This window comes from Lissotriton helveticus, chromosome 2_2 (assembly GCF_964261635.1).
Source record: "Lissotriton helveticus chromosome 2_2, aLisHel1.1, whole genome shotgun sequence".
Classification (NCBI taxonomy): domain Eukaryota; kingdom Metazoa; phylum Chordata; class Amphibia; order Caudata; family Salamandridae; genus Lissotriton; species Lissotriton helveticus.
Genome location: NC_136060.1, coordinates 432,073,371 through 432,087,031, shown reverse-complemented (window position 1 = coordinate 432,087,031; position 13,661 = coordinate 432,073,371).

Here is a 13,661-nt window from a genome sequence, read left to right as displayed (position 1 = left end):
CAGGGGCTCGAGGGAGGCCTCACTTAATGGTGGAGCTGCTAGGGTGGGAGAGCAATTTCACTGACATACTCTTCTACACCATATGACTGTCCCCTGAGGTAGGCTGCAGTTAATCAATATGGTATGCTCTTTTAAATTAAAGTATGTGTAAGTAGGTGTATGGGTGAGTGGGAGGGTGTGTGAACAGGTCCATGAGTTATTAGGTATGTGAGTAGCTGTATGAACAACTTCTTACTCACCCATACATATGACTGAGCAGAAAGATAGGCTCTCGATCAACAATTGGATGAGTGCTACATATTTAAAAGCTAACATATGTAGTCCAAAGATTGCCTAAGCTTTATGTACTTTTCTATTTTTGTTTTCAGACATCAATATATAGTTATCTATACAAAATTACCAAGCCAACCAAAAAGTGAGAGAAGAAAGAAGCAGCAGCAAATAGGCCATCTCCTTAGAGCTAAGAAACAAAAGAGGCAAAATGCAGAAAAGATGGTCAAAGAGAAAAGCCTTGCTGTGAAGAGGACCAATGCACAACTGAAAAAAGTACGATAGGTAAAGAAAACTATAACACCAAGTACTAAAGCACAAAAATTCTCTGATGTAAAAAGTAAGAAGTCTTTAAAAAAGGAGAGACTTTAAGCAGAATGCAAAGACAGTTCAAGGAAATCAGAGGTAGGATGTTCCGCATCAGAGTAATTCACAATTTGTTAACATCTATTAAGAAGTATAATAGAAGAACATAAGCAATCAGACCAAAGGAATATGTTGAAGGTGTTGTTGATAAGGCATTTGCCCTGAAGAGTAAACTATTTATCTTGATTTTAAACCGAATTATGACACTGGACAAATTAGTGTTGTCTATGAGGCGACAGAGCCAAAAGAAAAGACTTGCTAATAGAAGTAACTTTTGCAAAGGTTTTAGTAGTAAATCGATACAACCTTCAAGTACTGAGCCTTTCTTTAATGAAGAAGGCTATTCCGAAGACAACGCATTAGTGCATGCAGTTGATGAATCTGGATGATGTAATGAGATGAAATATGTAATTCAGGAAGTAATGGTACCTAGAAATGTTGAGGAAGAGATTGTTGAAGCGATACAAGTTAGACATAGACAGGCCCCTGTGTGCAAATGGAATTGTAGTAGTGTTTTATAGTGTTCATCAACAATCAATTGATATATTGAGGAATTTCCTCCATTTGTTTGCTTACAGAAGTTTAAAACAGAACCTTTGCAAAGCAAAAAAGCATACTCACTAACAAGGGCACTCAGTAGCTTGACTGTCATAAAAGAGTGTCGAAGCAGCTTTCATCATTTTAGAAAGATAGGTGTACACCATTCAATAATGAGAACTTTTGTTAGAAGGCTTTATTATGTAAAAAAACCGAGCTCTATGTTTAGGAGAAATTAATATAGCTTGTTTTGCACAGTAGTGTAGTAGAAGTAGAAATGTTTTGTGATAATGTTGAATTATGTGTTTTAGGACCCAAACAGGAATGTAGAGAACATGAAGAGGTGGTAACAACAGGAAATGTGGAGCAGAACAAATGTATTAGTGGGGGTCACTTTGTAAAAGAGATTAGAAAGTTTAACACAGTTTCTTCAGAGCAACCAAACTGTGTTTGTATATGTTGTCGATGTACTCACTACAAAAATCAAACTTGTAATGTTAATGTGTACCTTAAAACTGAAAAGAAGAATAATATTAAGTGGCTAGAATTTGCTGTTTATTTATTTGTAGAGGGTCGATTTGACTTGCCTACCTGAAAATGTATAAGTGAGTACTACTATAATAAGTTAGAGGAAAACAAAATGCCTGTGAGAGCAGTTCAAAGAAACATAGAAATAGTACATGTTCCAGAAGTGCTTAAAAATGTGAATGTTTATGAATTCATATTTATACAGTCTATACATTCATTTCAAGATATAGTTTGCATGGAGCCAAAGACAGGGAAATGAAACTAGGGATTCACTAGAAAGTGTTGGAAATGTAAACATTTGGGAAATGTTTGAATACAAAGAGCTAATCAGAAATATACGCCAATCGTCAGATATGCAACATGGAGATATTCTAAAGGACATTAGAGTGGAAGTTCTCACAAAAGAAGGAAAGACAGCATTACAAAAGTGTCTCATCAAAAATCAGTCTCCAACTATTGTTTAAGCTGCAGAAGTAATGTTTAATTTTGCTAAGGAAGAGAAGTCTATTGTTTGTTTGATGCAAGCTCCTGAGGAGTACAGTAAATTCAATGAACAATTATTACCTCCAACTGGGCTCCAAAAAGGTCTCAAAGGTAGAGTTGTATACAATATTGAAACAAAAGGGGACAGGGAAATTTGGAAGTGGGACTTGTAATACTAGTAAATTGTGTCCTGACTAAGAGTAAAAATATATGCCAAGAGTTAGTACATGTTAGAAAAGTTGAAAATGCAACTTCATTCCTGGCACAAAATAACATATGTTATAAAAATGCTGAAATTCTTTAAGATATCCCACATTGGCAGGGCAACACCTTATCACAAGCAGGTCCGATTGAAAAAGTGGATAGAAGCAGAGTAGAAGAAACTTACGAACCTTACAGCATCCATCTCCTACATTCAAAATCGATTGTTGAGGATGCTATTGATCTATATCACTAAACGAAGCAGAAGGTAGTCCCTTAGGGCCAGATGTACGACCATAGCATTTTGCGAGTCACAAATTGCATCAAATTGCGACTCGCAATTTGCGAGTCACAAAATGCTATGTTCAACATTGTCTGAAACACTGTTTGTGATTCCCAATAGGGCCGCAAATTGCATGCCTAATGAATATTAATGCGGTTGTTGCAATTTGTGACCCCATTGGGAATGGCTAGCACTCCCAGGGATGGTGGCCTGCTGAGTTCAGCAGACCACCATGTCTGGGACTGCTTTGCCAATACAACTTGATTATTCTCATGACATGTCAACGTGGGACAAATAAATATTGGTATTATCGTCACGGTGAACTAGAACGCATGTTGAGAAATTTAGGAGCACCAACATGGTTTCTAAGACTCAGGTGTGTTGAGAATGCATGGGGTGACCTGCTTCAACTCTTGTAAGAGTCAAATTCAAATATAGCAGACATTGATCTAAAGACACCAGGAGAACTCTATTCATTGGACCCTGCAAATGTTTGCAGGTATTGTAACCATGGATTTGAAGCCTTGATGTTTTTTTATCTGCAACAAGAGAAATCCACCTCTCAGTGAAGTGACTGATTTCTTTTGGTGCAAAAAATACCAAGCCAGAGGTGCTCCACATATTCATGTGCTACAATGGGTAAAAGATGTCCCAAAGTCTTGAACAGATACTGATGAGTCTGTGTAGTCTTTCAAAGAGCAGTATGTCACTTGCATAATCCCAAATGAGACTGGTGATAAAATTTTAAGACAACATGTTCTAAGTTTCCAAAACCAAAGGTGTGAAAAATACTGTCGTAGACAATATAGATCTAAAGCAACCTTTTATACAAGATGTTGTTTTGGATTTCCACAACCTGTGGTATCAGAAGGAAGAGTTAATAGCTTTTTGTCTGCGGCCAGACATACTCTCACATAGAAATCACAAAAGAACACATACAACCTCTGAAGAACAGAAGCCACAAAATACATCAATGACTACAATCTTGTGATTTTAACTATGTAGAATGCAAATATGGATCTATAGTTTATTGCAGATAACTCAAAGGCTGTTGCTCGGTACGTCACTTCTTATGTAAAAAAGTCAGAGAAAACTGAGTTGAAGGAGATGTGGGAGGAGATTTCAGCAGGAAAGAGTCTTACAAAGAAATTGTACAGATTTAGTTTGAAAATGCTTTATCACAGAGCTCGGCTCTTATGACAATGCAGAACGGTTAAGCTCAGCTAGCTTGTTTTCTAAATCTAGAGTAGAACTATGAGTGAGTTTAGGGCTTTCTAATTTTCGTCACAGAGTACTGAAGTTGTGTCCTGAAATCCAATATCTTGCAGAATTTCAGCCACACAGTACTGAAGACTAACATGCTGGATACATACTATTGATGAAGGAGTCCTCATCTAGATAAGATGTGTCTGTATGAAATTCATCAACATTATACATACAGAAATAATGTCAGTGAAACAGAGGAAGGAAACTTTGCTGCCAACGAATGTGAAGGATGTTTGGTCAGACATAACAAAGGCAGTTTAATTAACCATGAAAAGCTAAATTGCCAAACTACAGACAAAGAGAGTTTTTCTATTTTGTCTTGTTACAATTGTTCAAGCCATGGTGAACTGAACGCGAGCTACTTGGTGAATTTGACTGTTATGAAGAGTCATTCAATGCACTGAAAGACAGCATTGAGTGTTCTGTGTTTCTTGAAATGTTAAGAGATGAGATTGAACAAGAAGAAACAATTGCTGCTAAGACAGCAAGAGAGAGTTCTCAGGGCAGCCAAAGTTCAGAAACTGGAAGCCAAGATCTTCTTGGACAACCAATCATTCAAAATGAGGCCGCAATAGCCATGAATGAAGTAGAGAATGCAGTGCACAAAGCAAGACAGGACACTCTGGATGTAGAACAACTAATACAGCAAATGAATACAGATCAGAAAGACATATTTGCATGAGAAAAAAGAGTGTGATTGTTATACATATAAACCAGTTCTTTGGTACATATGTGGTCAAGCTGGAACAGGAAAGCTTCTTGATTAAAGTACTGACAAGTTATCTACAGAAGACAACAGATTACAATTTGTCATGTGAGGTTACTGCACCAGCAGGGCTACCTGCACCTAAAATTAAAGGAGTTAACCATCATCAATTATTAATGCTGCCCGTTGAACACAATAACATATTAGAATAACACAAGCTATCTAGTGATGCTTGTCATGAAGTAGGAAGAGTATTAAAGAAATTAAAGCTACAATTGTGAATGAAGTTAGCATGGTATCTAACCTAATGCTAGCTTTTATACATTTAAGAATGCAGCAAATAGTAAAAATTGACTACAACATGCTTTTTGGAGGAAAACACTTAGTAGTCTTTGAAAACCTGCCACAAATAACTCCAGTCAAAGGACAACCTGTCTTCAAGCAATACTACATAATGAAACTAGGGACTCACTAGGAAGTGTTGGAAATGTAAACATTAGGAAATGTTTGAATACAAAGAGTTAATCAGAAATATGTGCCAATCATCAGATATGCAATATGGAGATATACTAAATGACATTAGGCTGGGAGTTCTCACAAAAGAAGGAAAGAGAGCATTACAAAACCGTCTCATCAAAAATCTGTCTCCAACTAATATTTAAGTTGAAGAAGTAATGTATAATTTTGCTAATGAAGAGAAGTCTATTGTTTGTTTGATGCCAACTCCTGAGGAGTATAGTAAATTCAAAGAACAATTATTGCAACTGGAAAAAGGAGAGCGAATCGAAATTAGAGCAAATGATAAAATGGACCATCAAGGAGTTACAGTGCTACTAACGGAAAAACTGCAATCAAAAGTGGACAGTTTAGAAAAGTCTGTGTCATAAACTGCAAGATTACAAAAACAGTTACATGTCTGTAAAAATTGTCATGTATTCTCACCTCATAATTTAAATACTGAGGAAGTACTAGTGAATGGTGCAATGGGTCAAGTTATAAAATGTATTAATTATCCAAACAGAAATGACGTGAAATACTTAGCCATACAATTTGATGATGTTGGTGAAGTTAAGCAGATTGGCATATATGTTGTAAGTTTCCTACTCATGAAAGACTTGAATGTCCAACAAAAGCAGTTCCCATTGTCTTTAGCGTATGCAGTAACTATCAACAAATCACAAGGTTTAAGTGTAGATACAGGTCATGTTAATATTAGCAGTCGTGTATCCCAAGAAGAAATGTCATATGTAGCTATGCCACGAATTAGAACTTTGTCTGGTTTATTTCTGATTCATTTTGATGCAAAGAAAATAAGTGCTGATGTGAGCGGAGTATGGGAATATAATTGGTTCCTAATTTAGGCCAGTATCCTGTATTTGAAAAGCTGATAATGTGTCCAAAGCGGAAAACAGCGTAGCAGTCTATCAGAGCTGAACAGAAAGATGAACAAAAAGAAAAACAACAACCTAAGAAAAGAATCTTACAGTAGATAGAAGGCTATCTTTTTGACAATAAATCTGGAGTGAACTTTTATGCAAATGTAGTGTTAAATGGACTGTACCATTTATCTAATTTTACACAATATATTAGAGAAAAGGTAGATAAAAGAATGTCTTCACAACTATGTAGTTTACTTGAAAAATTAAGATGTGACAGAATTATACTTTCTGCTACTAGAATAATACAACTCACAGATGACTATTCTGGATCAGTATTGTTTCCTCAAAATCTTCAGCTGGATGCTCAGGAATGTTTGATGGTAATGCTAGGACTATTAGAGGAAGAAAATGTGGATATCAATTAATTATTTGCTTTAACTTTTAAATGGAATCGTAACTGTGAAGAGTGTGAATTTACATCTAGCACTGAAATAAATTGAGATGACCAGATTGTAAAGCTGTGCCCTTTGAAAATGCAACTAAAAATGTCCATCAAGTTATGAACTCTCCAAACTGCAGATAAGAACTTTGGCCAACGTTGTTTCAACAAAGTTATGGACAACGATGCAGAGTGATGGTACTAAATTAGGAACTGAAATTACAAACTTTGTAGCTGAACAAATTTCCATTTCAAAAAGAACTTTCACAACTATTGCAATCATATTTCATGAAGGAGTTAATATAACCTCTAGACAATATTTAAGATGTCAAACAGGATGGACAGAGTGTAATGACATACAAGTGACATTCAAATCAAGACTACCTAAAAAGTTACCAAACTCCTATCTGCTATGAGAATTTAGGGTAAGAATATGAGGTATTGTGTTGCATATTTATAGATTATGTGTTCCTGAGAAATTATTCGGCCTATTAGAGCTATTGTTAAGCTGTTAGAGATGAAAGACTTTTTTTAACTGCGGAAAAGGAATTTATAAAACATTTGAGGACTACATTCTGTTACTGCAGATAAAAACTATATAGAGCTACTATAATTCCTGCTTTTAAGTTGCATCTACAAAGTTTCTTCACCACAAATAATGCCCCTTTTGTTTCTGCTACGTCTGAGTGTTATGTTTTTCGTACATGGACCAAGCACATTTTAGACATCATTTGGCCTAACAGAGAAGACGTTTACAATAGCATATCCAAAAACGAAGGGTACTTCAAATTTGTTGGGCATTTTGTACCAGATATAAAAATATCAGAAACAGTTTGAACATGTAGGTGTTTTCATTATGGTAAACCACTATTAAATAAGTTGTATTGAGTGCAGTGCACAGTATGACATATTTGTAATGATGTACTGTGCACATTTGGATTTCTTTACATTCAATGATTTTTTTCCCCACTGTTTGATGATGCTGCTTCATACAGAGCACTGTATGTGAAGAAGCATGAAAGCTGAAAACAGTAAAAAACAGTAAAACATTTGTCTATGCTGAATAAATTTATGGAGAAAAATATTGTGTGTTGTTTAACCCTGGGTGAAGTTCGCGTATCCGCGCTACGCAGAATTCTGCGAAGTAGCAAAAAAACTCTGCGAGGTTCTTGAAGTTCCGCGAGCATGCGGTGCTGCTTCTTCCGCCTGTTCGCAATGCGTTTTTCCTGTTCGGTAACGCGTATTGCAAATTCGGGGATGCTTTTTGCGTGCTCCAGGGAAATATTGGGCAAGCTCACCCATGCGGTCGCAAAAAGGGGGCAGCCATTTTGTTTTTCACTTTTTGCTATGTTTCCGGGGCCTGGTTTTCTATCCTCCCTATATCTTTGCAATCCCTTATTTCAAGAAACTTTTTGTTTATCTATTTTATTTATTATCTTTCTATTCCTGATTCTATATTTTGCGTTTTTTCCTACTTTTGTGTGTTTTTTACTGCGTTCTTTAATTTCTTTTACTTACTTTCTTAGCTCCTACCTTTTCTTTTCTGCCACGCCTGTCCCAGAACCATGCCATAGAGTTAGGGCAAAACCCTGTATTGTGTTTTTATCCAGGAGCCTAACTCAATATTACTATTTTTATGCCCTTGTTCGGTTATAATCAATAATATCCCTATAACGGCATAGTAATCATATCCATATTCAGTCGTAGCACATGCTGTCACATTAAGCAAGGCTACTTCCCCAGACTCCTAGAAAGCACAACGAGTTCTCTAAACAAACCAAACCTCCAGCAACTTGGGAAATCCCCCTTTGTTTTGTTTTGATTTCGTCCTAGAACTCCTGTAAAGCACTGTAAGAACGGCCAGTTCGTAGTGACATCTTTCTTGACGTCTTATGTCCAACCTTACGTCAAACCCGGCACCTTTCAGGTATAAATATACCAACGTTGCCTTAAGCAAACACACGGTGGTGGTTTTGGAGCAGAGCAGCTATCTACTTGCCCGAGAGCCCAGCTGATGCAAGAGCCCACGGACGCTGCCCCTCCCTTTTGACGCACTGAGAGAGACGCTGTCTTTTCTCCTGCCAAGAAATCCAGCTCCGGTGTTTCCAGATACCTTCGCGGGTTACTGGGATATCGAGCCCTGAGAGAGAGATACAAGACCTCCTGCTTTCTAATACCCAGGTACGGAGCTGACTAAAACCTTAGAGAGAATTCTTGATTCAGATTCTTGGCCAAACCAACTTAACTTAAACTGTTACTTACTTACTCCTTCCCACGTATTAGGCTTAGGTCAGGTACACCGGGGTAGGCGTATTTAGAAGCACCAGTTGAGTATGTTAGTCAACGTATATAAGTATGTATATATTTTATCTATTTTAAAGTATCTTATGGCTAAGAAACCATATCAATGCTTTTACAGTATTATTTCTTAATCCTCCTTTTACTGTACGCACTTTACTTTACTATGAGTATTGCAATTGTGGCAATTCATTTCTCTTGTATGGGAAAGAAGACTGCTCAATAAATAACACCTTTTATTGAAAACGCCCGTCTCTCTTTTCTCTGCACTCTGGTGAAACTAAGTATGCACACTTGACTGAGTAAAATAGCTGTCTATTGTTTTCACACGACTCTAGAGATACTCTCTTATTCTGAGGGAGCAAAGTTGTCATGTTATATGGTTGTCAGAAGCTAATCCCTTCTTGTCTATCCAGGGAGGTTAAACTCCTCCTCGTTTATTCGAGAAAGTTTCTACTGACCTCTGAGCTAGCTGGCAAAAACTTAAGTCTAATATAGTCAGTAGAGACCTAGTCGACCTCAGTCCTACGTCTACACTGCTGAACACATTATTCCAATGCGCAGAGTCTATTGGGAATATAGGAACTACACTACACCTGAGTCTGAGTCCCGACCGCCTTCCTTGCAGAAGGCGGCGCCCACAAGGGGTGCAGCCTCAGTGCCTAGTCAGTGAGGCGGAGGTGGCTGCACTGTTTTTTTTGTGCGGCGCCACCTCCCCTTAACCCTGGCAGCAGGTGGAAGGCCTGGGTCCGGGTACGGGTTCAAGGAGCATCACCGACGGTGGGGAAGGGTGCGCCGGGCAGTGTTTTGCTGCTATGGGGTCCTGCGCACCCATAACCAATTGACAACCTTGTGGCTTGATATCCGGGACCAGGAGCAGGAGCTGCTGGACCTGCTAGGTGTTGAGGTCCTGGGGCTTGGTGAGTAGCAATTTAATATTACTACTACTTTGTGTTCTTCTGTTTTGTGTTAGATTGCAAATTTTATTTTTTCCGCAAATAGCTAACATGCTGCTATGCTGCTTGCATGCAGGTAACCTATGTTTAAAAATCTTGTGTTATGTGATTGTTACTTCCAGACCGGTGCTCGACGCTACTAACTAATCATACGTGTTTGCAACTTTGCACTCACTTGGGCCGGTTACGTTGGAAAATTTAAGTTAGGTAGGTAATCCAGATAGGGAAGATTCCAGTCCTTTCCTTTGCCCTGTCAGGATGTCCTGTCTTCTCCTGTCACTAAGATAGTGGTAGTAGTTAGTATTATTTGGTAATTTTGCACCAAGCAGCCTGCGTGACGTGTCCTCACACATTGCTTCAGTCCTAGTGTAACCTTTTGTAGTTCTTCTTCTTCTAGTGAGTGAATCGCAACCAACCAATTTGGTGTATGCAATATGCATGTGTCCATCTATGCATTAATAATAATAAGAAAACATCCAGACTAAGTGGCCCGTCAAAGGGGGTTGCTGGAGTTGAGACTGAGAGATGATAGGGAATGAGATTCGGAACTTAGAAGCAAAAGTCATTTTTTTGCAATTCATCCCAAAGTCTGGAATAGGCGGGCTAGGTATGTTAAGGATTCAGGAATTGGAATTGAAATGTGGCTTAATAACGATCGGCCGGGTCTGGTGGCTCAGTGGACTAAAGCAGCCACTGCAGTGGCCTGTATACGACCTCATAGTCACAGGTCCAAATCCCGGCGGGTCCCCTCAGCCATTCATCCATCTGAGGTCAAAAAAATGAGTACCATTAAGTTGGGTAACAATAAACATCTGTTATTCAGCGCCAGGACACTTACGCCTAATCGTGTGCTTTACAAATACACCTGTTATGTTATGTTAATCGACAGTGACTTAATCATTTTTTGTCTCTTTATTTACATGATGATCAGCATCCAGGGGCAAGAAGAAGACTGGGAGAGCTGGCAGTGCAGCAGGTGCAGGAGTTGGAGGGGTGTTCCAGGAGCATCAGGAAGCAGCCACAGGCACCGATGGCTCCGCTGCTGGCCCCAGTAAGTCCTCCTGGTGTTGGTATATTATCTTTTTTTCCATAACTTTCACCGCTCTATTATTTCCATTTCCTAATTTTAATTTTTCCAAAATCCTCTTCAATCTATCTGTTTCTAAATTGTTGTTTTTCCTGCATTACTTACTACTAAGTACTAGTACGACTACTAACATTGTTTCTTTTAACATTAAATCAAACTGCATTTGACTAACCTCTGCTCTGACTCAGTATTAGTATGTCTATAGCCTGCTTTCATCTGGGTTTTACTCAGCTTTCCTTCTCCCCTTGTATGTGGATTGCCTAGTAGTGGTACTAAAAGACTCAGAGAACCCATTGGTCTTAGGCTACTACTAATACTAGTAAGGACTCCTTACTACTACTTAGCACTAATGTGCTGTGCAGATTGCACGCCCAAGTAAGGTATTATACATATCTGCAGGTTTGTGAATTGTGAGATGAGAAGGCTTTAGTTTCTTTTACTGTCTCATCATGGTCAATCAGTAATGGGGGGCACAGGAAAGTGGTGTATTTTACTTTTGTAATCCAGGCCTAGTACTTTTTTTAGTAGCAGCAATTAATGGTGAACAGAAGCACTGATCAACTGTACCGTGCACTATGGATTGAAGGAAGTATGAGGAGTAGGAGGACGGCACCATTATTTTCCAACTAAGAGAGACCTCATGTCCGCCCAGTTGGCCACTCTTTCTTCTTTTCCAAAAATTAGATGCACCAATAGCTCTAGTCACTGAGTGCAGTCCTTTGGGTTGTCCTCTTCTTGAGAGGCTTTTCAAAAATTGCCACCAACAAAATGCCCAGCCGGATATTAGTTAGTTATTTTTGATAGGACATACGGTATACTGTACTCTATTATCCAAATTGTAGATAGTGATGTGCGTGGTGTATTTATGTATTACTAAATATGTATTTCAATCTTGCTAATGAGAAAAATAAATAGGGGAGGCGTATATATGGTATATAAAAAAAATTGATTTATTTTTTCCCCCAGGCGTACCGACCACTAGTGCCGGGGCAAGCGGTGAGGGCCAGGCCACTCTGGAGGGAGCGCTAGCGGCAGCCACAGGGGGTGAGCCAGCAGCAGTGGTGGACAGTGGTAAGTCATATATCCTTAATTATTGAGAATAATTAGTACACTTGCTGCAAGGGTGTACAACACTCAGTCAGTACTAGTACACTGTACTTCTGCTGATTTGTTGTTTTGAACATTCAACAGTTGTAGAAGACACAATTTATTTAAACATTAGAATTAGCAGTGGGGGCTGAGTTACTAATGGCATATTCTATCTTCAACTCAGCAAATCCATTTTATGACGAAGACAAACAGTCAGACACGTATGACTGCAGAGAAGGATGCATGGGTGAAGGAAGGGGCCCCGGGATGCACAGGTGGTGGATGGGGATGATAGGGAATAGGATGCATGGGTAGTTGAAGGATGGGTGAAAGGTGAAAGAGAAAGCAGAAAGGATGCCGCTCTGGGTGGGTGAACAATATTGGTGAAGGGAATCCTCTGGCGGGGTTTGAGGGGTCAGACTTTACGACAAGCAAGGACACATGGCTTGGGTGGTGGTTGGTTATTTATTATATCTATGACAAATGTATGTTGTTTGTATCTGTGAAAGACGGTTTATATGATAGCCATGTTTGGATGGATGGATGTCAGAATGGTATCATAATGGGTGAAAGTAGAGTCAGACTGGATGACGAGAATGTAAAAGAAAATTGAACTGTGCCAGAGTACCAAAGCCAAGGGTGAAGAAGATTAAGAATAAAATAATAATAATGCTAGAAGAGCAATGCACTGAATGTAAATGCACTGAATATAAATGAAAAAACAATCTCTGGGCAGAACAGGACTGTTTTTTTGCAAAGTTTTTGATTGAAAGGTTTGGGGTTGTACTTGTATTTCAGAATGGAATACTCCCTTAACTCATACTTGTTTGCAACTAAGCACAACATAATATTGAGCAGGCCCACGGCGCCCACCCAACCTCCACTTTGCTTAGATTTTTTTGACTGAGCCAGACAGAGCACATATATACAGCAACATAAAATTTTCCAAAATAAGTAAGTATAACATTCAAAGCACCACTGTCAGTCATGTTAACCACTTGACTACACTCGACTCGACTGAGTTGACTCCACCACTACACAGACATGTAGGTCTGCTGTGGTTGTTGTTGACTTGTTTACCTGTTATGCCACTTCATGAAACGCGGCCCAAGTTATTCCATCAATCATCTCCGATCCTACTGACTGACTGCAAAGAGTACTGGCCATTAGCATCATGGTGTAGTGTACCGAGTGAGTCCATCCAGATTCCATATTAAAAAATGCAATGGTTCAGCTAGCAGTAGAAGTATAATTTTGTTATTAAACAGCAAGAAGGGAAACATTGATTTGAGTCACTTTTATTGTGTAGATTAAATAATAGAACACTTTGACTTCACTTCATGCTCAACAAACAACAACAACACAAATACCAATCCCTCAAAGTCAGCGTCCAATGCATGCCATCATTACCTGTTCCTTCTCGTAAGGGGCAGTCTCTCTCGGCTCGGAAAGGAGGATAGCTATAGTCATCATGTTGCACTTATTTTGGAGGGACTCGATGAGGCAACATTTCTTGCACTATTCTCCATCCAATGTCTGGCTTGAGGGAAATGGATTTAGGGTAAGTCAGGAGGATGGAGCAGGACTTGGAGGAGTGGACTTAAATGTACACAGCTGCATCTCCAATATGGCAATAAAAAGAGAAGACAGTTGTGATGGATTTGTTCTGATTCGAACCAGAAAGACAGAGACACACAAAAATAATAAAAGTAAATAAGGAAGAAAGAAAGGAACAAGTTGAAAGCCTAGTTGTCCAGGAAGTATAGCTCGTCA